This window comes from Miscanthus floridulus, chromosome 9 (genome assembly GCF_019320115.1).
Source record: "Miscanthus floridulus cultivar M001 chromosome 9, ASM1932011v1, whole genome shotgun sequence".
NCBI classification, from domain to species: domain Eukaryota; kingdom Viridiplantae; phylum Streptophyta; class Magnoliopsida; order Poales; family Poaceae; genus Miscanthus; species Miscanthus floridulus.
Window position 1 is genome coordinate 51,554,553 of NC_089588.1, and position 27,899 is coordinate 51,582,451.

Genomic DNA, 27,899 nt, shown 5'->3' on the forward strand with positions numbered 1-27,899 from the left:
TCTCATGCAAGCATTGATCAAAAGTGAAAGTAAGCCAACCACAACAAGAAGTGCACTTGATCATTAGTGGTTCATAAATCATATGGGTGAGGAATGAAATTCAAATGCAAATATTGGTCTTCACCAAGCTATTGAATTGGACTTCACATTGCTATTGCGGAGCTTAATTGGAATTTAATGACTATCCTCTACTCCAAGATAGCAAAGGTATCATTGTAATATGCATGATCATTTTCGTCTCTTACTAGTATGTGGTTAGTGCATATAGTACATGTTTATAGGATCATGCATAACAAATAAAATTTTAAAATTCATAGCCTACCACTATTTCTTGAATGATTAGTTGAATCTAGTGGTAGTGTATGAATTTATTCATGAGCTAGTGAACCTAAGTACTTGATTTATTTTGGATCTACGACTAGTGACAAGTACAACCTCGATAAGATAACCGCTTAATGTGTGTGAAGAAGCATGGACAGGGTTCAAAGTGGACTTGGGACCTTAGGCAGACCAATCTAGTTCAAGTCAAACATAGAAACTCATGAAGATGACAAGTGTTCAAGAAATGGATATAATTGACAAATCTTATAAATGGTTCCATGATGGTTCTTACACGTGGTATATCTAGATTATCACTTTGTTACAAGTAGCATTCATACAAGTGGTATCTAGCACATCAAATGGTGGTTCCACAAGTGATCCTCAACTTTAAGTGATCATCAAGTGAAGAAAGTTCCCTCACACAAGAGCTCAAGATTATCAACTGGATGATCCATGCTATGACATAGGGGGAAGTGTCCCACCGATTGGTATCAAAGTCAAAAAGATCCTACATGAGGTATCTCAAGGGCTACAAGTGGTGTCATTCCAATATATTTGGTAGTTTCAAAAAAATACAAGACTCACGTGCCAACCATCTACCCTTAGTACCACCCTTTGTATCAATAAGAAACACACCTTTTATGGAAATTGATGACAAAGGGGAAGAAGTTTGAACAAAGATATGTAAATGCATCATGGGGAGAAGTAGAAGTTGGACATGGACAAAGACGGAGCAACATTGAAGAATGGAGAAGGATAAAAAAATCTTGGACAAGAGAAGCACACAAGTAGAGGGAACAAGCTCATGAACTTGATTGTTTGCATTTGATATGTGCATATTCATGTGCTTGCTTGCATTTGCATAAGTTTTAAATTTGATATGCATGCTTGTGTGGTGTATGCTAGTGATAGAATTTGATTGATGAAATGAAACTAGCATGCATAGGATGATAGCTAGACACTTGGTATGTTTTTTAAGTAATACAAGTACCTTGATTCTAATGTTGATCTCATGGGGTATCTAGTGTTTTTGTTTCTAACTGATATCTCGCTAACCATGGTGCTAAGGATGAACATAAAGGTGCAACTCCGATTGGTATCATGCTTCAAAGGTTTATTCTTTACACCTTAGCATCATTTGGTAGTAGTTACTCTCCCACAATTCCAATCAATGCATATGTGCGAGCTTTAAACCAAACACTCTAGCACATATGTAGGGAGAGCTAATACTATCAAATTTGGGTTTGTGGAACTTGTCCAAAATAATTTACACATTGTAAAATTACTTGGGCAAGCAACATGAATCCAAAAGATCTTAATTTTCATATCTTTGTAGAGTTGTCATCAATTACAGAAAAGGGGAGATTAAAAGGTCCTTGTTTAGTTTTAGTAATTGAGTGACAACCTAAGTGGACTAATTGTGTTTAATGTGAGATACACAGGTGATTAGTCCACAAGTACATCATGTGTGAGCAACTCATGCCATAGGTGAAATGGCTTGGATATGTTGCAATGTTCACACATGTGATGAAGGAGCTCAGTGTATATGAGACATGACATTGAGTCATGTGACTAAGGTGGAGAACATCAAGACAAGACTTGGTGTGATGGACCAGTTGCAAGAGTGAATGGCAAGTTGGAGGCTTTGGAGCGATGGACCACGTGGCTGTGAACCTTGAGCAAGACTTGGCGCCGATGGACGAAGGCAACTGTGAAAAGCAAGTAAGGTCAAGATCGATGAATCAACAAGGTCACATAATGATATGAAGTGAATCATATCATTTGTGATATGACTGGTGCATGTGTTGCATTAACATTGGAGGAGATGGAATGGAATGCGCAAGGCAAAGGTATGTTTGTATATTTGTAGGGTATTTTATTTCACCGGTCATAGGTGTGTAGAGAAGTTTATGACCGGATTTAGGATAAATGGCCGTACTATCAAGAGGGGCAAACTTGTTTGCATTTTTGTCATCTAGTGCCACTTGAGCGATCTAACTTTGCGATGTTGCTAGGATCGAGTGGCGTAGTGAATTGAGTGACTAATCCTTTGGAAAATAATTATAAAAATGCTAACACACATTTGCAAAGGTGGTGAAATTGGAGAAGAAATAGCACATAAAATGATAATTTTAGTGGTGCAAACTCTCAACAAGCAATTCCCATTTGTCAACAAGAAATTCTTATTGAGGATTAGTAAAGGGGGACAAGCATGCATGCGTGTCAGTGCATGTTAGTGAGAGAGAAATCCCTCAACCAGCAATTTCCATTTTTCAGCAAGAATTTTTTTATTGAGGAATAGTGTATGAGAGAGAGGGCCGTAGTGATCGGATGCAGGTAGTGTGACCGGATGTGAGTCCGATCAGCTTCGTGACGCACTGGAGAGTGGCACGGATTGATCAAACGCTGGCCTAGGGACGCGATTAGACGTGCCCCTAAGACTGTTCGCCGGTGAACATACACACAGCAAGTGAACGGATGTGGCAGTGAGTCTGGTCGTACATGACCCGACGTGTCAGGTCGCCAAAATTCATCTCTAGGTGCTTACTGGACTCGACAGACGTTGTGGCTCCATGAGTCCGGTCATTTGACCTGTGCGTCTGGTCAGTGGCTGACTGTGCGCACGTGTTGAGATCAGTTGGGTGGCAACGGTCGATTCAAATGGCTAGTGCCACCTAGAACTTTTGGAGCGACCGGACTCTGCTGACCTAACGCGTCCGGTTAATACAGGCGCCTTCGGTCAGTTCGTAGAGTACCCAGTGAAGGGGTATAACGGCTCTATTTTCTTGGGGGCTATAAAATGAAGCACTAGCCAGCCTTGGACTGGTTATTGAGCATTCTCACGCCTATGTGGCTTTTGTAGGAGTGCTTGAGAGCCCTCTAACTCACTTGTGCTTGCGAGAGTGCGATCCGATTGCGAGTGAGTGATTCTAGTGCGATTGCATCGAGGGGCACTAGGTGTTCGTGTTGCAAGCCGGTGGTCCTTGTTACTCTTGGAGGTTGCTACCTCCTAGATGACTTGGTGGTGGTACTCTGTCGAAGCATGCAAAGAAGATTGTGCGGTACTCCGGAGAAGAGATTGTGAGGGGTATCGTGCTCACCCTGCGGGAGCCACGAAGAGCAACTCTAGTAGAGCGTGTCATTAAACTACCCCTCACTTTTGGGGTAGGTTCTTGCGGTACCCAACGTGTAGGCTTGGCGGGTGATGCCAATTAGCCGCCGGACCCCCAAGTGAGCTGTTGACTAAACGGGGACTAGATTGGTGGCAACCAAGTGAACCTCGGGATAAAAATCACCATGTCATCATCTTCCCGTTGGTTTGCAATGCCCATACACAAGCTTGTATTTACTTATATATATATTGTGCTTTTGTAGTTGCTCTTGTAATTAGTTAGCTTGTGTAGTTTACTAGTTACCTTCTTGCTTGTGTACCATAGAATTAGGTCCCTTGCATGACTAATTGACTTAAGTAGCCTTGTTAGTCATATTGCTTAGTTTATGTAGCTAAGTAATTTGAGCTCTCTAATATGGCTTGTGTAGCCTTATTATTGAGCATTGCTAGTGAGCTTAGGTGGCTTTTGTGCTTTTGCTTACTAGCATGTGCAGAAGCTCTCCCATTGCTTGAAGTACTAGTGGCATAGGTTTGTGTGACCTTGCTCCTATAATTGATTAGGTGAGCTCTAGCCAGCCCGACACCTTAGTTGCTAGTTTATGATCTTTTTAAAGTGTTTGAGAACATAGATAGAGGGATGTAGTCTTGGCTAGACCGATAGTTTTAATTTTGCATTTGTTTCGGTTAGCCGGTGCGTTTAGTTTTTAGAAAGGACTATGCACCCCCTCTAGTCTGTCATCTCGATCCTACACCAACAACCAAGCAGCCTCTTTGTGCACTTATTCTCAACTAGCCAGCCTCATCTATCAAACTAGATATAACCTTACGTGGACAGGCTGATCCGCCTCTCCTTTGCTAGCAAGGGAATCAAAGTACTCCATCTGTTCCAAAATAAGTGCACATATCGCACTTCGAAGAGTCATATAATTCCAAATTTGACTAAATTTATAGAAAATGGTATTAGCATCTATATCTCTAAACAAGATTATTATAAAAATATATGATGTGATTGATCTAATGATGATTATTTGATATTATAAATCTTAGTATTTTTTCGTATAATTTGGTCAAATTTAAACTTGTTTGACTCATCAAAGTATAAGATGTGCACTTATTTTGAGACGAAGGGCAGGAGTCTAGGGAGGGATAAGATAGGGAAGGGAAGGGGTAGTGAGAGGAGGTGGCGCTGGGAGAGGGAGAGAACGGAGAGATGGTGAGAGGAGGCTACGTTGGGAGAGAGATAAATGAATGTGCTAGGGTTCCTACCGTGTATATATACTGGGATGGGCCAAGTGGGCTGGGCCTCTATTGCATCACATCTGGAAGTGATCCTTATTTTTAGAGGTGGTAATTTTTTCCAGTGTCTCTAAAAATAGATCGATTGTCTCCAAAAATAGCCGAGTATTTTAGGAGGCATAGACATTTTTTTGTCCACCTCTATGAATCAAATGGGTTGTTTCCTAAAATTGCTTTTATAGTAGTGATAAAATAAGAGTACATATAGAGTTGATTAATGGCACCAAATGGTCAAATTAACTTTCGTGGAATTGGAAAGAGCAGTAGATTGCTATTTTCATTTTGTGCAAATGAAACATTAGCTCATTCAAGTTTCACACTCCTACAAATATATGTTCTGGAGTCCTGGACTCATGCATGCTAGCAATTAATTAAGAGTTTGATCATGTATTTTAAAGTGTTTTTCCAGGTTGGTGCTATGAGAAGGGGGAGCTCCTACTTATCTATGAGTACATGCCCAACGGCAGCCATGACCATCACTTGTTTCCCATGGAACAAGCATGACGCAGTCCTCGGATGGACTACCCGCTACGGCATCATTGTGGATGTAGCTGCGGGGCTCCACTATGTCCACCACTGAGCATGAGCGCATGGTGCTCCACCGTGACATCAAAGCCAGAGCCAGCAACATCATGCTCGACTCCACCTTTCATGGCGGCCTCGGCGATTTCGGCCTCACGCGCATCGTGGGTTTCGATAAGAACTCCTACACTGACCTCGAGGGAAGCTAGATATAACCTTACTCATATGGATAGGCCTGGTCCGCCTCTCCTTTGGTTGGCAAGGCAATCAAAGTATTCGATCTGTTCTAAAATAAGTGCACATATTACATCTTGAGGAGTCATATAATTCCAAATTTAATTAAATTTATAGAAAATAGTATTAACATCTGTATCTCTAAACAAGATTAGTATAAAATATATGATGTGATTGATCTAATGCTGATTATTTGATATTATAAATATTAGTATTTTTTTATATAATTTGGTTAATTTAAACTTATTTGACTCGTCAAGATGTGCACTTGTTTGGATGACAAATAGCAGGTTACGTGAACCTGCCAAATTGCTGTCCTCGACGAGCAAGGCGAGGCAAGCAGGAAGGAAGCAGAAGAGGAGGCAGGGAACGTCAACGGCTAATTCTGGATTCTCATCCGACGGAGCGTACACAGCCCCCAAACTCCACGGCCGTCCTCTTGCTCACTCGTCGCCGCCACGCCGAACACCTACGCGCTTACGCCTAGGCACATCTGTCCCTCCGCCGCCCGCCGTAGCTCCAGTCCGCACCGCTTGCTCGCGCGGTCCGGCTCCGCTCCGCATCCGTGCGTGGGGCGCCGCGCTGCCGAAGCAGATGCCGGGCCACCGCCGGCCCCACCTCCGTACCCGCTTCAGCTTCGCCGCATCTGCGCGAGTGAGCCAGTTCTTCTGCCCTTACAATCTGATGGCACTAGAGTGCTAGAGTTGGGCTGAATGATGTGTAGTACTTCCCAATGTTGAGTGCTGAGTCCTGTTATTTTCGTTGTTTCTTTAGGCAGTCGAATTTTCATCTGAATCTGGTGTCTCAATCTCACCATTTGAGAACTCGATTACACCAGAATTATGAGAACTTCACTCAACTAATGGGGTCGAAACAGAATAAGTTGCCAAATAGTTGAGTACTTGAGTAAGGGCAACAGAGAAGGAATCAAAGGTGAGGTGGTGGTGCCTCTTGAAGTGGCGCAGCAGTTCAGTGAGTAATGGCTATCACTGAATATTATTATTGGGAGCCAATATTTCTGCAAAGCTGAAAAGGCGGCCATTTAAACTGATGTTCTATATGACGCAAACCATTCTTGAGCCTAATGTATACCTCTGCATAGTAACTTCTTTTAGTTACCTTATAGGATGGTGTCCCTTATCCTGGGCATCTCAGCTGCTGCATCCCTCATACTGATTCTTTCTGTTGGTGCATGTTTGCTACATGATAGCGCAAGTTTTGTGATAGATAACATAACCTTGTTGATATCTTCCATTGCATTTCTTGGACCCTGTGAAGTAGATGCATGAGCTTCTTCGTCAGAGACTAGGATGGGATCAACAATATTCATCAGCATCCCTAGAAACGCATTCTCAGCATGCTTTTGCAAGGTTAACCCATCTCTGAACATGTCCTCAGTAGGTGTCAGGCCTGTAAACAACTCGAGGATGACAATTCCAAAGCTGTATACATCTCCACATGGAGAAACTTGACCACCTTCTCCATATTCTGCATTGCATAGCGAAACAATAGTGATTCCCCACATTCTATATTGCATATGCAAACAATAGTGATATAACACACAGACTTAATGATAAACCTTCGAGTTACCTGGAGTGTCACACCCAATTTTAAGGATAAAATTAATGCATAAAGCTCATGTGTGCCCAGAGATCAGTCACACACATAAGTCGACAAATTATAAAAAGTATCATCACGGTGTATCTTACATCACGATTAATAATATCACATAACCTTACACAACACAGCGGAAGATAAAATGTAAACTCTCTCGTGGAACTCCATCACAGGAAAGGTCAACTGGTTGACCATAAGCCTAATAATCCGTAGGAAACTCCTCATACCCGTTATCATCTGTTACCCATCCGGGATTTTTATCCAATTATAGAAAGTAAATAAGTGTAAGTACTTCCCGTATTTAATAAGATATCATGGGGTTATGAAGCTCAAAAAGGATGACACTGGTTTACTGCAGTTAGCACTTTTAGTGAGTCAAGATTTTATTATCAAATTTAATCAAGTTATGCTTAAGCTCCCATTTAATCCCACATAAGCAGATATCAGAATCATTTGCATCATATTATCATTGTATACCATCATAAATGAACCACAATGAGTAACCATTTATTCTGTGAGTTTTCCGGGCCGCTCGTGACCATGAGCACGGCTGTTATAACAGTTTGTAACCCTCTGCAGAGGTGGTGCACATTCACCGCGAGTCGTGATTCCCATATGCCCGGGTTAATTACTCCCATATCACTGCCAAGGTGAGCGGGCAGGGTACACTATGAAGCCATTTCATAGGTTTCTCTAACAAGTTAGGGTCGCTAGGTTTCCTCGGCAGGCAGATGTAGAAACCCCCTTTCTTATGGCACATATCCATCGCGGCTATACACATAGGAACAGAGGCAGCCATATACCCAACGTGGCAAGCCCCTTTTGCGCCATAAAGGTAACCTCTAACAAGCTAGAAAAGGTCATATTACTGAGCTAAGGTCAGAGCCATATGACTCTCACGGTTGCACTGTCAGTCCTAGCTTTTGCCGACAGATAAGTCCTTATGGAGGGCCGAGAGCAACATGATCGAAAGTCATTTGCTCCTTCGCCCTATGGATTAGTTGTTATAAAGCATGTTTTACCTTTAGTTCCATAGAACCATTAACCATTGTATAGATCATGTTCAGTTAGAGCACTAGCAATCTACCCATATGCAATTAACCCAAAGGAGTCAAGAGAACATGTCATCAAATAACTAGGATGTCCTTATGGTTATCAAATTTAGACACATGCACATGAGTGAATGATTAAAGTGAATAGGACATCAAGGTAGGCCCATGCTATACTTGTCTTGGTTAGCAAACTCCTGCTGATCCTGCTGGTCGTCGAAGAACTCTGGGTCTCCAACGTTCTCCTCACCGTCTGAACGCGACCAACACGGCAACATACAACATTCCAAAGGCATTCATGCAAAGCAAACAATCCTACAGTTAGAACAGTACACCAGCAGTATAGAAAACAAGATAAAATGTTTATGAAAAGAATCTACGTCTCGCTACGATCACGTCAACGCGAAGTTCACGAAAATCAGAGCTAAAACGCAAAAGTTATGAATTAAACGGGGTTTCGTATAGCACTTTATTTAATTAAACCTAACCATGAAATTTAAAAGTTGCAAACTTGATTAACAGTGGTACTAACACGTAGATTATGAAATTATGAAGCTAACACAATTTGAACGGGTCAATTCGGAGCTAAAACGAAGTTTTTATGAGCAAAACAAATCTAATGGCATTTCTGTAAATATTGAAAACGTATTTTGGACCAAAACAGTATACTTTACGTTTTCAAAACGAGAAAGCGTACTCTGGAAACGTGCTTTGGACTGCGGGATAGGACTTAGAAAAACTCAGGGTCTCTTAAGCAAAACTGCCAGGGCGAAAGGGTATCGGCTTCTGTAAGCCGTTGATCAAACGATGGAGGGCTCGGATTAGTGAGGGAAAGAGAGAGAAGGGAGCACCGGCCGGAACAGTGGCCCCACGGCGACGCTGCCATGGCCGACGGCAAGAACCTCGCCGATGTGCTCGGTTCGGGGGCTACGGTCCATGGTTCAAAGAACCGAGAGCACCGGGGAGTAGCGGGGGTTCTCACGAACTTGTCTAGGCAGAGAAGGCGGTCGGAGGGGAGGGCCGAGACGGCGGTCGCCATGGCCAGCGAGGCGGAGGTCGTCAGCGCACCCAAAAACGGACATACAAGGCATGAAAATTGAAAATAACAACATGGGGAGGTAGAGGCAAGAAAGGGGGCTCTCACCGCAGGGAAAACGGGCGGAGACGGTGGCTCGGGGACTGCTCACCGCATGGAGGGCGGATGGCGGATCCCGGCGCTACGGTGCGGCGGTTACCTCGGGCACGGGCGACGCGAGAGGGAGCAAGGAGACAGCAGAGGGAGCGGGGAAGGGCTTGGCACCATTTTATGGAGGCTGGGCGCTGGGAGGGGCGCTCCCACGATCGAAGACGTGGACAAGGCGGCGGTTGCGCCTTGACTGGCGCGGGACGCGCGGTTGCGGGAGCAGGGGGGCGACGCTGACGCACGGGCCCGAGCTATCAGCGGCTGAGACACGGCGTCAGTTGTGGAAGGCAGCGTGGCTGCGGTTGCCGCCCGAGTGGGCCGGCCTAGGAAGGGAAGAGGGGGAGGGCGAGCGGGCCGCGGGAATGAAAAAGGCCAATTGGGTCGGAAGTGAGGAAGAGAAAGGGAGGGAAATATTTCCTTTAATTTTTTTTCCAAATAAATTTTCCCAATGATATTCAAATTGAATTTGAATTCATTTGAACTTTGAATCAAGACCAATCATCACAAAAATAAATATGCAACAGCATGTATGCATCAAGAAGTTTTTAACCTTATGTTTGATTTTAATTCCATAAAAAGTATTATTCCCCTAGGTTCAATGCTCACAAAAATGCTTAATAAATCATTTTATCTATTTTGGAAAAATGCAAAATTTTCAAGGGTATTACAATTCTACCCCCTTAAAAAGAATCTCGTCCTCGAGATTGGTTGATCACTTACTCGAACAGTTGTGAATAAGATTTTCTCAGATCCTCTTCTCTTTCCCAAGTAGCCTCATCCTCTGAATATCGATTCCACTACACCTTGCACATCTTTATAGTTCGGCTTCTTGTAACTCTTTCTGCAGTTTTCAAGATCTTTATCGGATATTCTTCATATGTAAGATCTTCCTTAACAGTAAGCTCTTCCAAAGGAATCTGCTCTTCTGGTACTCTCAAACACTTTTTCAATTGAGAAACATGGAACACATCATGCACACCTGACAAACTTTCTGGCAGTTCCAATTGATAGGCCACTTCTCCATGTCTCTCTATAATCTAGAAAGGTCCAATATACCTCGGTGCTAGCTTACCCTTCATATTGAATCTTCTCACACTTCTCATACACCTTCAGGTACACATAATCACCAACTTCAAAAATCAGCTCTCTTCTACGAGTATCAGCGTAACTCTTCTGTCAGGACTGAGCCACTCTCAAGTTGTCTCTAATCATTCTCACTTGTTCTTCCGCGTCTCTAAGGACATCAGGTCCAAACACTTGAGTTTCACCAGTCTGATTCCAGAACAAGGGCGTTCTACATTTACGTCCATACAGCGCCTCAAAAGGTGCCATCTTGAGACTCTTCTAGTAACTATTGTTGTACGAGAACTCTACGTATGGCAGACTCATGTCCCAACTAGTACCATACTGTAGTGCACAAGCTCTCAACATATCTTCTAAAATCTAGTTGATCCTTTCAGTCTGTCCATCAGTTTGCGGGTGGTAAGCAGAACTGAAATTCAACTTTGTCCCCAAAGATCTATGTACTTTCTGCCAGAATTGCGATGTAAACTGAGTGCCTCTATTCGACACAATTTTCTTGGGAACATCATGTAAGCTCACTATTCTTTCCATGTACAACTCTGCTAGTCTTGCACCTGTATAGGTAGTCTTGACTGGTAAAAAGTGAGCAACCTTGGTGAGTCGATCCACTATTACCCATATTGAATCATAATCTCTTTGAGTGCGGGGCAAACCTACGATAAAATCCATACCAACTTCTTCCTATTTCCATTCTGGAATCTTCATTGGTTGTAGCAACCCTGTAGGTCTTTGATGCTTAGCTTTCACTCTTTGACAAGTGTCACACAAAGCCACATACTCTGCCACATCTCGCTTCAAACCATACCACCAATACTTCTCTTTGAGATCCAAATACATCTTAGTATTTCCGGGATGTATGGAATAGGCAAACTCATGTGCCTCTTGCAGAATTGCATCACAGATAGCCTTCACTTCAGGTACACATATCCTTTTTTCGAACCAAAGAGTACCATTCTCATCCATCCTGAATCCTGGTGCCTTTCCAAGCACTATATTCTCCGCTATCTCCTTAAGTTTTTCATCCTCTAATTGACCTTTGCGTATCTCTTGCTCCAAAGTAGACTCTATTACCAATTCCATTGCATTAGTGACAAGACTCAAGTTGAGATACTCTATTTCTACACACAACTCTGCTGACATAAATGTCATCTGAAGTCCATTGGCATAACTCTTCCTACTAAGTGCATCAGCTACGACATTTGCTTTTCCCGGGTGATAATGCACTTCTAAATCATAATCTTTGATCAATTCTAACCAATGACGTTATCTCAGATTTAGATCTAACTAGGTAAAGATATACTTCAAACTCTTGTGATCTATATAGATATCACTCTTATGCCCAATTAGATAATGTCTCCAGATTTTCAAAGCATGAACCACAGCTGCCAATTCCAAGTCATGAGTAGGGTAATTCAACTCATGCTTCCTCAATTGTCTAGATGCATATGCCACCACTCTTCCTTCTTGCATAAGCATACATCCAAGGCCCAAACAGGATGCATCACAATATATAGAGAAGTTCTTGCTTAAGTCGGGCAAAATCAATACTGGTGCTGTAGTCAATCTCTTCTTTAGCTCATCGAAGTTTGCCTGGCATTTATCCGACCATACAAATTTAGCATTCTTTTCCAACAGAGCTGTCATAGGCTTAGCAAGCTTAGAAAAACCTTCAATGAACCTCCTGTAGTATCCAACCAATCCCAAAAAACTACGGATCTCACTTACATTGGTTGGTGGTTTCCAATTCAATACATCTTGCACTTTGCCTGGATCCACTGCTATTCTACTATTGGAGAAAACATGACCCAAAAAAGAGACCTCCTTCAATCAAAACTCACACTTGCTCCGCTTAACGTACAACTTATGTTCTCTAAGCTTCTGCAAGACCAACCTTATATGTTCAGCATGTTCTTCTTCAGTCTTGGAGAATATCAGTATGTCATCAATGAATACCACCACAAATTTATCAAGAAACTCCATAAACACCTTATTCATCAGATACATAAAGTATGCAGGTGCATTGGTCAATCCAAAAGACATAACGGTATACTCATATAAGCCATACCATGTAGTGAATGCTGTCTTGGGTATGTCTGAGTTTCGAATCTTAAGCTGATGGTACCTTGAGTGGAGATCAATCTTGGAGAACACATAGGCTCCTCTCAACTGATCAAACAAATCATCAATCCTAGGCAAAGGGTATTTATTCTTGATAGTAACCTCATTAAGTGAGTGGTAATCCACACACATCCATTGACTACCATCCTTCTTATCCACAAAGATCATAGGTGCACCCTATGGGGAAGAACTAGGGCGTATGAAACCTTTTTCTTACAACTCTTTTAGTTGTTTCTTAAGTTCATCCAATTCATTAACCCCCATTCTATATGGATGTTTAGCTATTGGTGCAGTTCTAGGTAATAATTCAATAATGAATTCAATGTCACGGTCAGGTGGCATACCTAGCAAGTCATCGGGGAAGACATCCGGGAACTCCTCCACAACACGATCTTGTTCATTGGCATCACCATCCAACTGATTCACAGTGGCTGTTGGCTGAGCTTGCACTACCACTTCAACACAGATTCTATCTCCATTGGGTGATGTCACAACAACAAATTTCTCCTGACACTGAATCACTGCCCAGTGTTATTTCATCCAATCCATTCCCAGAATAAGCTCAATTCCTACTGTTCTCAACACAATAGGTTTCACTTTGAAGTCTACCCCCTTAAAGAATTGCTAGTTGAGGGACTCCAATAAGAAGCGGGCATACTACCTCCCGGTGAATTTACTAGTATGGGGTTTTTCATGGCACACAAAGGTATGCTATGCATTCTAACAAAAGCTTGGGAAATAAATGAATGCGAAGCACCGGAATCAAAAAGTACTATAGCAGAGATAGAGTTGACGCTGAACATACCCAACATGACCTCGGGCGTGTCCTAAGCTGCATCAGATGACACAGTTCACCTTCGCAGTGTGAGGTGGTCGGGCATTGAACTTCTGATTGCCAGTCTGGTTATGCTTCTTTGGACACTAATGAGCATAGTGACCTACTTCTCCACAGCGGTAGCATGCATTGGGGTTATTGGGTGCACCACTCTTCACAGGAGCATTATTGGGCATTCCCTGGCATGTTGTCGAATTGCCGGTCTATTGCGGGGGACGCTGATTACCATACTGTTGCTGGTACTGAGGGCGTTGCTGGAACTAGTTACGCTGCGGATACTGACCACGGTTTCCCTGGTTAGATGGTCCTTGATCCCTCTACTGAAAACCTTGCTGGGGATAGGCACGCGGGCGGGTGTTGCTTCCAGAAGCTTGCCCTTGAAGCCTCCTCTTCTTGGCTTCCATCTCTTTGCGCTTATCATCAATCACGATAGCGTGGTTCACCAAGGACTGAAAGTTAGGGTAGGTGTTGGACATCAGCTGGAGCTGCAGGCCATCATAAAGTCCCTTGAGGAAATAGTGTTGCTTATCCTTATCCTCAGCTACATCATTTGGAGCATAACGTGACAGTTGAGCAAACTTGTCATGATACTCTGCCACAGTCATAGATCCTTGCTTAAGGGATCTGAATTCCTCTTGCTTCAATTCTACCAGTCCATCGGGGATATGATATGACCGAAAGTTGTCCTTGAATTCCTGCCAGGTGATAGCAGGAGCATTGTTGGGGCGTCCATACTGGAAAGAATCCCACCAATCCTGAGTTGCTCCCTGGAGTTGACCAGAAGCATACAACACCTTCTCAAGATCGTTGCATTGTGCTATGTTAAGTTGCTTCTCCACAGCACGCAACCAATCATCTGCTTCCAAGGGGTCTGAGGCATGGGTGAACACCGGAGGGTGACCCTTCATGAACTCTCCACGCTTATCTCTGACCTGAATAGGTGGTAGTCCTCTTGCAGGTTCATTATCCAAGCGCTGCATCATAGCATGCATCAACAGCGCTTGCATTCCCATCAATTGTTCCATAGTCACTAGGGGCGGTGGTGGTGGATTTATGAGAGCATCATGTCCATGACCACGGCCTATGCCTCTTCCTCCTCTTGCGTCCATCTACTTTCCAACAAATGCGCAAAATTTTTAGAGATTTCCAATTTATAGAGAGCTTATAAAGATAAGGAACAATGCTGAAAATTTTCTGGACAAGATTCAAATACAACAGTTCAGTAAATCTGTTATAACTCGAGTTTTAGAGGGCCAACAGAGGTGTACCAAGAACGGTTGGAAAGCTTAGGAGATCAGCTACAATTTTTATTTAGATCACTTTTACAGATTCTGACATACACATGGTCATAAATAGAGCTAAACCGAATCTGTTCTGGGTTCCAGTCTGTGCAGAAACCTCAACTTGTGACAGTTAGATCTCACAAACCTGAACAGCTATTGACGTGATTCCAGAGACATTTGAAAGATACAGAAGTCTAGTTATCTCCACAAAAATTTCAGAATTTTTGGCTGCCCAGATTTCGAGATACAAGATAAAGAACACAGGTTGCTCCAGAAAACAGCACAGCAGAGATAAGATAAAGCAAACCCATCTACATTAAGAACATCATCTAAACTTAAGGTTCAAACCTAAGAAAGTTGTGGACATGCCCACAAACCTCCAGCAATCAAACAAACTCCAAATCATCCAAGTTCACAATTAAAACATCTAATCAATAAAGTTCACAAGACCAAACAAGACTAGTCATGACTCACGAACTAACAACGTTGTAACATTAAGCAAGGCACCTAACACCTATGGGGCGGTGTCAATCATGGTGAACGACCGGTGCTTCTTCTTGTAGAAATGTGGCTGCCCAAGTTGAGTACGTAGTTCATCAACTTGCTTTTGGAGACGTCTCTCGGCCCTCTGTGATGCACGCAGCTCTCCCTTGACATCTTCATCTACCCCCTACATGGCATGGACATGCTGCACTGTTGCTTCTAGAGTTGGGTCACTCTCTGGTGGTGCCAGGACCTGCCAGTTACCCTCATGATCATTGCGAGGAACGTACCTAAAACGATCCTCCTTCATGGCCTCAAAACAACAGCCATGGTAGTAGATGTAGGCGTCCTGCACTGCATCTTCCATGCCATCCAATGCATGGGCCCTCCTGGCAGTGGCACGATGGACAGTCTCCACCTCATGTCCATTCTTTATGTCATTCCAAGCAGTGACAACCAGCTCTACCTTCCAAAATGTTGCCTCCAAAGGATGCTGGTACTCTACACAATAATAGCTGATGGAGGCATGCAGATTAGGATAGTAGTCATCCAACACATGAGTAAGGAGGGTGTGGTAGTAGGCCGTCTCCGAGGCTAGCTTGAAGTAGTACTTGCACTTCCAGCCTATCTCCTCATCCACCACCGGGACAGCTAGGGATGGCACAGGTGTAGGTGAAGTAGCTGATGACTCCTCGGGTGTAGCTACAACAGGATAGACAGGTGCATCCGCTAGAGTAGGAGCAGGTGCAGGTATCGGGGTAGCCATCTCCTCATCATCGGAGATGATCACAATCTCCTTCTCCGCCCGTGGAGCACGAGGGGTGAACAAGGCATGGTAGCCTGCAGTGCTGAGGTGGGCAGTCTTCGGGTTATGAGACATCTATAGATTTAAAGTGAGATAGAATTAGAATCAATAATTTTATATAATAGATTAAGGTATGAAAAGCATAAATGTTTTAATAAAATAACAAGAATGAGATAGTAAGCATGAAACCAGAGGAGCAAAGATGCTAAAACGACCATTTCTAACTAGGTTTGCGTCCTACAGTCAACACGGCTTTGATACCAATTTGTCACACCTAATTTTAAGGATAAAATTGAATGCATAAAGCTCATGTGTGCCCAGGGATCAGTCACACACATAAGTCGATAAATTATAAAAAGTATCATCACGGTCGGAGGGGAGGGCCGAGACGGCGGTCGCCATGGCCGGCGTGGCAGAGGTCGTCGGTGCACCCAAAAACGGACATACAAGGCATGAAAATTGAAAATAACAGCATGGGGAGGTAGAGGGAAGAAAGGGGGTTCTCACGGCGGGGAAAATGTGCGGAGACGGTGGCTCGGGGATAGCTGACCGCGCGGAGGGCGGACGACAGATCCCGGCGCTGCGGTGCGGCGGTTACCTCGGGCACGGGCGACGCGAGAGGGAGCAAGGAGACAGCAGAGGGAGCGGGGAAGGGCTCAGCGCCGTTTTATGGAGGCCGAGCGTGGGGAGGGGCGCTCCCACGATCGAAGACGTGGATGCGGTGGCGGTTGCGCCTTGACGTGCGGTTGCGGGAGGAGGGGGACGACGCTGACGCATGGGCCCGAGCCGTCAGCAGCTGAGACGCGCCGTCAGTTGTGGAAGGCAGCGTGGCTGCGGTCGCCGCCCGAGTGGGCCAGCCCAGGAAGGGAAGAGGGGGAGGGCGAGCGGGCTGCGAGAATGAAAAAGGCCAATTGGGCCGGAAGTGAGGAAGAGAAAGGGAGGGAAAATATTTCCTTTATTTTTTTTCTAAATAAATTTTCCAAATGATTTTCAAATTGAATTTGAATTCATTTGAACTTTGAATCAAGACCAATCATCACAGAAATAAATATGCAGCAGCATGTATGCATCAAGAAGTTTTTAACCTTATGTTTGATTTTAATTCCATAAAAAATATTATTCCCCTAGGTTCAATGCTCACAAAAATGCTTAATAAATCATTTTATCTATTTTGGAAAAATGCAAAATTTTCAGGGTATTACATGGAGCCACATATCCAATTGTTCCTCTTATACCCATAGTGCTATTTGAGTCGACCTCTGGATGGATTAGGAAGAACTTTTGCAAGGCCGAAATCCCCAACATGAGCAACCAATTCCTGATCAAGAAGAATATTGCTTGGCTTCAAGTCACAGTGAACTATTGGTGGTTCACAGCTATTGTGCAAATACTCGAGGGCATCAGCAACATCAACAGCAATATTCAATCTTTGTGTCAATGTCAGACCATGCCATTGATGTGATCTATGCTCATCTAGATGTAACCATCTATGTAAACTTCCATTTGGCATAAACTCAAACACAAGTGCTTTGAAGTCATTCTGGGTTGAGTCAGAACTAGAGCAGCAAGTTATGATGCCGATCAAGTTACGATGATGGATCTTCGTAAGTGCCTCACACTCAGATATGAAGCTTTTGGAAGAGCCAGGTTGTTGAAGATCAAAAACCTTCACAGCAACTTTAGTCATCATATTTTTGAGTAGCAAGCTGCACTTATACACTAATCCATACCTTCCTTTGCCAATCAGATTGTTAGTATCGAATCCATTTGTTCCTTGGAGCAATTCAACATATGAAACTCTAGGATATTTGTCATCCATCAGATGTAAATCTGGTAGCAATCTAGAAGTCAAATGAAGCTCAAATTTTTACAGCTGCTAGATGATTTAGTGGTAATTGGATCTGTACATTGGGGATATAGATTTTTCTTTGAAGCGTACAGAATCTGCCAGAAAAGTAACAATTATTGGATTGATCAAGAGTCACTGTGATTGAAAGGTCCTCAAGCTAGAATTATGTTTATAAGTGGTTGAGGTACCTAAGTTTGATTTTGAGATGAGCTAGAAGCATGACAAACAAAGAGTATAAGGCCATTTGATTGTGTAGTGTACTTGGCACATATTTGGTACTCAAGATGAAAAGATCAAATTTAAGAAGAAGTTTGAGTTCTAGTGACAATTGGAAATCATTTGGTAGAAAGAAAAGCACTTAAACAAGTAGAAAGAAAGAGACTTATAGAAGGATTCAAGGTTATTCATCAAATTAAGTCCATCACTTGGATCAATCAAACCAAGTCATTTCAAGTGAGTGTCAAAAATGGTTCTTTGGAGAGAGATTATTTCTCCCTATGTGTAGGGACTTGCCGCCTTTTATAGGTAAACCAAGTGTGGTACATGGAAGGCTAACATGGAAGTGGTGATCTAAGGGACATTTGAGATGCTTAGTTGAAACAATCAATAGGGTTGATCTAGCAAGCAAGCAACACCCAAAAGAGAGCAAATCATTGGAATTCAAGTGGTTTCTCACATTTGGAGCTCTCATGCAAGCATTGATCAAAAGTGAAAGTAAGCCAACCACAACAAGAAGTGCACTTGATCATTAGTGGTTCATAAATCATATGGGTGAGGAATGAAATTCAAATGCAAATATTGGTCTTCACCAAGCTATTGAATTGGACTTCACATTGCTATTGCGGAGCTTAATTGGAATTTAATGACTATCCTCTACTCCAAGATAGCAAAGGTATCATTGTAATATGCATGATCATTTTCGTCTCTTACTAGTATGTGGTTAGTGCATATAGTACATGTTTATAGGATCATGCATAACAAATAAAATTTTAAAATTCATAGCCTACCACTATTTCTTGAATGATTAGTTGAATCTAGTGGTAGTGTATGAATTTATTCATGAGCTAGTGAACCTAAGTACTTGATTTATTTTGGATCTACGACAAGTGACAAGTACAACCTCGATAAGATAACCGCTTAATGTGTGTGAAGAAGCATGGACAGGGTTCAAAGTGGACTTGGGACCTTAGGCAGACCAATCTAGTTCAAGTCAAACATAGAAACTCATGAAGATGACAAGTGTTCAAGAAATGGATATAATTGACAAATCTTATAAATGGTTCCATGATGGTTCTTACACGTGGTATATCTAGATTATCACTTTGTTACAAGTAGCATTCATACAAGTGGTATCTAGCACATCAAATGGTGGTTCCACAAGTGATCCTCAACTTTAAGTGATCATCAAGTGAAGAAAGTTCCCTCACACAAGAGCTCAAGATTATCAACTGGATGATCCATGCTATGACATAGGGGGAAGTGTCCCACCGATTGGTATCAAAGTCAAAAAGATCCTACATGAGGTATCTCAAGGGCTACAAGTGGTGTCATTCCAATATATTTGGTAGTTTCAAAAAAATACAAGACTCACGTGCCAACCATCTACCCTTAGTACCACCCTTTGTATCAATAAGAAACACACCTTTTATGGAAATTGATGACAAAGGGGAAGAAGTTTGAACAAAGATATGTAAATGCATCATGGGGAGAAGTAGAAGTTGGACATGGACAAAGACGGAGCAACATTGAAGAATGGAGAAGGATAAAAAAATCTTGGACAAGAGAAGCACACAAGTAGAGGGAACAAGCTCATGAACTTGATTGTTTGCATTTGATATGTGCATATTCATGTGCTTGCTTGCATTTGCATAAGTTTTAAATTTGATATGCATGCTTGTGTGGTGTATGCTAGTGATAGAATTTGATTGATGAAATGAAACTAGCATGCATAGGATGATAGCTAGACACTTGGTATGTTTTTTAAGTAATACAAGTACCTTGATTCTAATGTTGATCTCATGGGGTATCTAGTGTTTTTGTTTCTAACTGATATCTCGCTAACCATGGTGCTAAGGATGAACATAAAGGTGCAACTCCGATTGGTATCATGCTTCAAAGGTTTATTCTTTACACCTTAGCATCATTTGGTAGTAGTTACTCTCCCACAATTCCAATCAATGCATATGTGCGAGCTTTAAACCAAACACTCTAGCACATATGTAGGGAGAGCTAATACTATCAAATTTGGGTTTGTGGAACTTGTCCAAAATAATTTACACATTGTAAAATTACTTGGGCAAGCAACATGAATCCAAAAGATCTTAATTTTCATATCTTTGTAGAGTTGTCATCAATTACAGAAAAGGGGAGATTAAAAGGTCCTTGTTTAGTTTTAGTAATTGAGTGACAACCTAAGTGGACTAATTGTGTTTAATGTGAGATACACAAGTGATTAGTCCACAAGTACATCATGTGTGAGCAACTCATGCCATAGGTGAAATGGCTTGGATATGTTGCAATGTTCACACATGTGATGAAGGAGCTCAGTGTATATGAGACATGACATTGAGTCATGTGACTAAGGTGGAGAACATCAAGACAAGACTTGGTGTGATGGACCAGTTGCAAGAGTGAATGGCAAGTTGGAGGCTTTGGAGCGATGGACCACGTGGCTGTGAACCTTGAGCAAGACTTGGCGCCGATGGACGAAGGCAACTGTGAAAAGCAAGTAAGGTCAAGATCGATGAATCAACAAGGTCACATAATGATATGAAGTGAATCATATCATTTGTGATATGACTGGTGCATGTGTTGCATTAATATTGGAGGAGATGGAATGGAATGCGCAAGGCAAAGGTATGTTTGTATATTTGTAGGGTATTTTATTTCACCGGTCATAGGTGTGTAGAGAAGTTTATGACCGGATTTAGGATAAATGGCCGTACTATCAAGAGGGGCAAACTTGTTTGCATTTTTGTCATCTAGTGCCACTTGAGCGATCTAACTTCGCGATGTTGCTAGGATCGAGTGGCGTAGTGAATTGAGTGACTAATCCTTTGGAAAATAATTATAAAAATGCTAACACACATTTGCAAAGGTGGTGAAATTGGAGAAGAAATAGCACATAAAATGATAATTTTAGTGGTGCAAACTCTCAACAAGCAATTCCCATTTGTCAACAAGAAATTCTTATTGAGGATTAGTAAAGGGGGACAAGCATGCATGCGTGTCAGTGCATGTTAGTGAGAGAGAAATCCCTCAACCAGCAATTTCCATTTTTCAGCAAGAATTTTTTTATTGAGGAATAGTGTATGAGAGAGAGGGCCGTAGTGATCGGATGCAGGTAGTGTGACCGGATGTGAGTCCGGTCAGCTTCGTGACGCACTGGAGAGTGGCATGGATTGATCAAACGCTGGCCTAGGGACACGATTAGACGTGCCCCTGAGACTGTTCGCCGGTGAACATACACACAGCAAGTGAACGGATGTGGCAGTGAGTCTGGTCGTACATGACCCGACGCGTCAGGTCGCCAAAATTCATCTCTAGGTGCTTACTGGACTCGACGGACGTTGTGGCTCCATGAGTCCGGTTGTTTGACCTGTGCGTCTAGTCAGTGGCTGACTGTGCGCACGCGTTGAGATTAGTTGGGCGGCAACGGTCGATTCAAATGGCTAGTGCCACCTAGAACTTTTGGAGCGACCGGACTCTGCTGACCTAACGTGTCCGATCAGTACAGGCGCCTTCGGTCAGTCCATAGAGTACCCAGTGATGGGGTATAACAGCTCTATTTTCTTGGGGGCTATAAAATGAAGCACTAGCCAGCCTTGGGCTAGTTATTTAGCATTCTCACGCCTATGTGGCTTTTGTAGGAGTGCTTGAGAGCCCTCTAACTCACTTGTGCTTGCGAGAGTGCGATCCGATTGCGAGTGAGTGATTCTAGTGTGATTGCATCGAGGGGCACTAGGTGTTCGTGTTGTAAGCTGGTGCTCCTTGTTACTCTTGGAGGTTGCTACCTCCAAGATGACATGGTGGTGGTCTCCGTTGAAGCACGCAAAGAAGATTGTGCAGTACTCTGGAGAAGAGATTGTGAGGGGTATTAAAGCGCCCCTGATTTCCGCGAAGGGAAATCCACAGAGTCAATGTGTAATAAGACCATTGTAGATCATATTACCCAAATTCTAGTCATATATCACATCCATACAATGATAATATCAGAGTACAAATAGTGCAGAAGTACATAAATTATTACATCGCCGCATTGGCGGAATCAAAAGTAGCATTCATTCAGAACAGCTTAAAGATAAGATCGCCAAACTTGAGCATAGGAACGAACCCCTCAATCATCAAACTCCTCGGAGCTATACTCCTCAGCAGAACCTGTGTGCCAAAATTTATCAGTACGATCTGTACTGGCCACTCCCACCCTATGAGTATTGCTTTGTGGAAATTGGATGCAAGTTGGATATAATCAAAAGGAACCTATAAGGCTGGGGTTTCCTAAGCAATAGCATATCAAGTATATAATAATAGTTTGTCAAGTTTTAACACCATTCCCACACCCATTCCACCCCATTCCCTTTCCAGAGCCAGGTTTCGATCCTGGGATCGATATACCACCATCCACACCATCACCATACCATCTCTTAGTCAACAGGCCAACTCCCTCTTGGCACTATCTCAAGGCCCGTAGCCCCTGGCTACGACCGACACTCTCTCACGGGGGAAGAAGAGAAGGACTCATCTCGCTATCTAGTTTAAGCGAAACCCAGGAAAGGTCCATAGCCGACAAGTCGGCACATGTATCGATCGATCAACCATACACTCTGTAGAGGTTCTACATAACCACAAGATCTGCCTTCTTCACTGACCGTCGTCAACTGGGCTGATTCCGGCCGCTTGCCACCACAGCACCTCCACCCTGGGCTCCTCCCATCACAGGTTCACACCCGGGACCACCTCATATACCATTTACCCACCACAGGTATCCATTTCCAAGGGTGCCCAAGTAGCACCACATGGCAAGACTTGCCCCAGGCTCGTCGTATACTCCAACTTGGTTGACACAACCCTCACCCTTCACACACCCAAGTCACACACGCAACACTCTCCCCATAGTCCAGATAACACCAGTTTCCACCACGCATGTAGTATAAGCATAGTAGAAGTATAAGTAATGAAATATATAGCAGTAAGCGTGTGTCTAGCCTAATAGCAGGGTATGCAGGGGTAAGGTTGCGTCAAGGTAAAGGCCTTCAAGTAAGCATACTACCATGCAAGTCCTATCATAGTATGACTATACCAGTAAAGTAAAGCAATAGCAGTTCTATATTAGCCATGCGTAATAGGTGCTACGAGATTGGGTGGGATGTGGCACCTTCAGTGTAGTCATCTCTGTTCTCCTCACGGTACTCACGATCCTCATCCGTCTGGTTCTCCTCCGAGTCTACAACGATCGTATTATAGTCGCGTTAGCGACGTCTATAGAATAGCACAAAGAAGCAATAAAAATTCAAAAGAGCCAAATGCACTCAAACATGGGTTCATTGTGTAAAGCTCGATTTTAGATGAATTTTGGTCCTAGTTTCGTATTTTTCTAAGGTCGTATGGATTAGTTATGAATTTCCGAACTTTAAATCATCTCTGAAAATGGCAAAAGGCTGAATTAATCCTGGGCTGACACGTGTCATGCTATGACTGGTCCACGTGGTGTGCTGACATCAGCATGATGTCATCGGCTCAGCTCTGAGCTGACAAGTGGGGTCCTGCTGACGTCATCTGGACGTCAGCATGACATCAGCAACGTCATCGTTCTAACAGGTGGGGCTAGGGTTTCTTAGGTCACTAACCTGTGGGTCTGGTCAAAGTCAATGTCAAGTCAATGGGCGAGTCAATGGTCAATGGGCAGGGTCACTGACGTGTGGGGCCAGTGCTGCTGACGCCAGCAGCTGACGTCATCGTGACGTCAGCTTGACTGTGTTGATACTGACAGGTGGGACCCGCGTGATGTTGTCATGATGTCAGCATGATGTCACTTGCTGACGAGTGGGTCCAAAGTCCCTGTGACACTGACATGTGGGGCTAGGTCAACTGTCAACGTTGACCGGTCAATGGTTAACTCGGACTGGGTCTCAAACGGGCTCTGGAGGGCTCGGGTTGGGCCGGTCTGGACCGTTCTGGGCCGGGCCGGCCCAGACACGTGGCATGCTGTGGTGCTGCCATGTCGTGCCATGGGCCTCCACTAGGCTTCGTCCATAGCTTGGCCCACACTGCGTGGTTCACGGTGGACTGGCGTTCACGGTCCATGGACCGTAGGCTAGGTCTTCGGTGGATCGAGTCTATGCTTCTTCCCTTTGGCCTGGTCCATGTACACCGGGTGCAGGCGCATGCGGCCGGTGAGGGAATCCTCTACCTCCTTCCCCGGTGTGCTCCCGCCAGTGATGTGCTCTCTAGTGAGCTCTTACGGTGGTACTGGCATCCAATTGAGGTGGGGAAAAGCTTCACCAGGCCATGGCGAACACGATGGTGGGGTCTAGGTGGCGGCCGGGGCTTTCTAGGGCATTGGCCATGGTGGTCGGTGGCTCGACAGTGCTCGCCGGTGATGAGGTCGCGCGTGTAGGCTCCCTGGTGGCTCGGCTGGGCGGATAAGGGCTTCTGTGGGTCTATGGGAGCACGGCGAGGGCATCCAGGGCTCAAGACGGGGCTTCGGGTCCTCATGTGGCCGATAGGGGCTCCATGGCGTCCATGGCGGCATGGTGGCGATGGCGAGGCATGTAGGAGCACTACGGGGTGCCAGTGGGGCGGTCACGGCATGGTCGCGGATGTGCGTGTGAGTGCGTGTGTACCTAGAGGCCAGAGACGGCCTTGGCCTACGCGCTCCTGGTGTGGAGCGCCATGGCCGAAACAGCGAAGTCCGGCGGCGAGCAAGGGAAAGACTGGGACACACCATTGGTGTCGTGGGAGATAGGATGGCGGTGTAGTGGTGGGTCATGGCCGTGTAGAGACGAAGCCGTGCAGTGCCGAGCAGCAGCGTCGATGTGCTTGATCGGGGCGACGTCCTCCGCTCCGGCGGCACCGACGACGTCGCGCGGCTTCGGCGCTCCCCCTTCTTCTTCCTCTTCTCCCTCTTCTCTCTTGGCTCGGGTGCGCAGTGGATGGCCACAAAGTGGCGGCGGGGCGATGAGAGAGCTCAGGGGCTCCCGGGGCCAGGGCTTTTATAGCCGAGCTCCATGGCACCCATGGCGGACGGCGATCGAGTAGTGGAGGCACGTGCATTGCATCCAATGGCCCGCACATGGTTGCGTAGGCGTGGCACAAGGGGACAGGGTCATGCTCCTAGCATGACCCCTGGCCCACACCTACCACGCCGGTTGGGGCTTGGTCGGAGGAGTGTTCGGCATGGGGAGGAAGACGACACTATGGCTGAGGGGTGGCTGACGTGTGGTGCCCGTGCGGCAACGACATCAGGTGAAGCAGATGAGTGCGTGGGCGTGGACGGCGTGCTGGGCTGGCTCGTGGGCTGCGTGCGCGCGCGCTGGGTGGAAGGCGGGCGCGGTTGGGCTGGCTGGGCTGCGAAGCCAAGCAGGCCGAGGTGGCTTGCGAGGCCTCCCTCTTCTTTTTCTTTTTCTATTTTGTTTTTCTTCTTCTTCATTTTGAATTCAAATTTGTTTTAGAATTTGAATTCAAATCTGGTGGAGTTTTTGTTATACAAAAATGGAAATAGTTTCTCTTTAAGCATTTATTCTTTGGTTTGAGTAATAATTACTTTATGGTTTATGTCTTCAAAGGAGTTGTTAAGCATTACATAAGGCAAATGAAAATCCAAATCACCAGTGGTATTAATGTGCATGCAAGGTTCATTTAGCTAGGGAACTTAAATCACTTGTTTATGCCAAGAGTTATGCCATGCTTATGTGTTGACTTAGGTTGGGGTTAGACCTAATGCATCTCTTAGGTTGGGTTTCTATACATGACACTCATCAACACATGGGAGTTTTAAGAAAAATTTGTAGTTGGTATTTTTAGTGTATGGATTTTTGGGTTGTTATAGTCCTACCCCCTTAACAGAATCTCGTCCCCAAGATTAAAGCATAACGTACTCTTTGAAGAGATAAGGATAGTGTAGCCGAAGGTCAGACTCTTTCTCCCATGTTGCTTCTCTCTCTGTGTGATTGCTCCATTGGATCTTGCACATAGGAATAGTCTTGCTTCGGGTCTCTTTGGTATCTCTGCCCAGAATTCTGATAGGATGTTCTTTATACTCGAGAGTGTCTTGAATGTCAAGTGTATCAGTTGGAACTACTTCATCGGGCACTCTCAAACACTTGCGTAGCTGTGAGACATGGAATACAGGATGTACACCCGCTAATTCCTCAGGTAGCTCAAGTTTGTAGGTGAGCTTTCCAATCCTTTTGCAAATCTTGTATGGGCCAACAAATCTAGGGGCAAGCTTTCCTTTCACATGGAATCTGACAGTTCCACATAGCGGGGATACCTTGAGATAGACAAAATCTCCCACATTGAACTCAAGTTCTCTTCTTCTTTTGTCAGCGTAGCTCTTGTATCAACTTTGGGCAATTCTCAAATTCTCCTTCACTTGAGCAACTCCTTCTTCGGCATCTTGAATCTTAGCGGAGTCAAAGAATGATCTTTCTCCCGGTTGGGACCACATCAAAGGTGTCTTACAAGGTCTGCCATACAAACTTCAAATGGCGACATCTTGATACTGGCTTGGTAGCTGTTGTTGTAAGAGAACTCTACATAGGGTAGACATTTCTCCCAATCAGAGCCATAATTCAGTACACTAGCGCGAAGCATGTCTTCTAAGATCTAATTTACTCATTCTGTCTGTCCATCTGTCTATGGGTGATAAGCGGTACTGAAATCAAGTTTGGTTCCAATGGACTTGTGCAGAGCTTCCCAGAATCGGGACACAAACTGAGGACCACGATCAGATACGATACTAGAGGGAGCTCCATGCAGTCTGAGAATATGCTCAACATATAGATCTGCTAATTTTTTGGCATTGATCTTGGTCTTAACTGGTACGAAGTGAGCAATCTTGGTCAAATGATCAACAATCACCAGATGGAATCATTGCCTTTCTGTGATCGGGGCAATCCAACTATGAAATCCATGGATATGCTCTCCCATTTCCACTCGGGAACGTCAAGAGGCTTCAGCAATCCTGCAGGCCTTTGATGTTCAGCCTTGACTCTATTACAGGTGTCACACCGTGCCACATGTCCTGCAAAGTCTGTCTTCATGCCTTTCCACCAAAAGTGTTTCTTCAAGTCTTGATACATCTTTGAACCTCCAGGGTGAATACAGTACTTGGAATCATGAGCTTCTGATAGAATTTCCTCTCGTAGCACTGGGTCAGATGGAACACAGATTCTGTTCTTGAACCAAATGGTTCCTTGTTCATCTTCCTGGTGGTTGGTCTTGTAGCCTAGTTTCATCAGACCACAGAGATATTCGATCTCTTCACAACTTTTCTGAGCTTAACGGATGCGATCTGTGAGATCATACTGTATGCGAAGCTCATTCAACAAGCCATGTGGTAGTATCTCTAGTTGGAAATCATTGATCTCTTCCTTGAGCTCAGGTGGTACGGATTCAGTGATCAAAGTGTGATAGTAACTCTTACGACTGAGAGCATCTGTGACTACATTAGCCTTTCCTAGATGATAGTGAATTTCCAGGTCATAATCCTTGATCAACTCTAGCCATCAGCGTTGCCTCATATTCAAATATTCTTGAGTGAAAAAGTACTTCAAGCCCTTGTGATCGGTGTAGATGTCACACTTGTTGCCTATCAAGTAGTGTCTCTAGATCTTCAAGGCATGCACAACTGCTGCTAACTCAAGATCATGAGTAGGGTAACGGTTCTCGTGTTCTTTCAACTATCGAGATGCATATGCTATCACTCTTCCTTCTTGCATCAATACACAACCAAGTCCTTGACGGGATGCATCACAATAGACCACAAAATCTTTGCTGATATCAGGCAATGCTAGCACAGGAGTTGTGGTAAGCTTCTGTTTCAGTTCCTAGAAGCTTTGTTCGCACGCGGGCGTCCATTCAAACTCCTTAGTCTTCTTCAGAAGGTT

At 44.2% G+C, this 27,899-nt stretch overlaps 1 pseudogene; it reads right to left on the minus strand.

Moving 5' to 3' along the window:
• Positions 1 to 6,605: 6,605 nt before the first annotated feature.
• LOC136479877 (putative receptor-like protein kinase At3g47110) lies at positions 6,606 to 17,628 on the minus strand (annotated as a pseudogene).
• Positions 17,629 to 27,899: the final 10,271 nt, after the last annotated feature.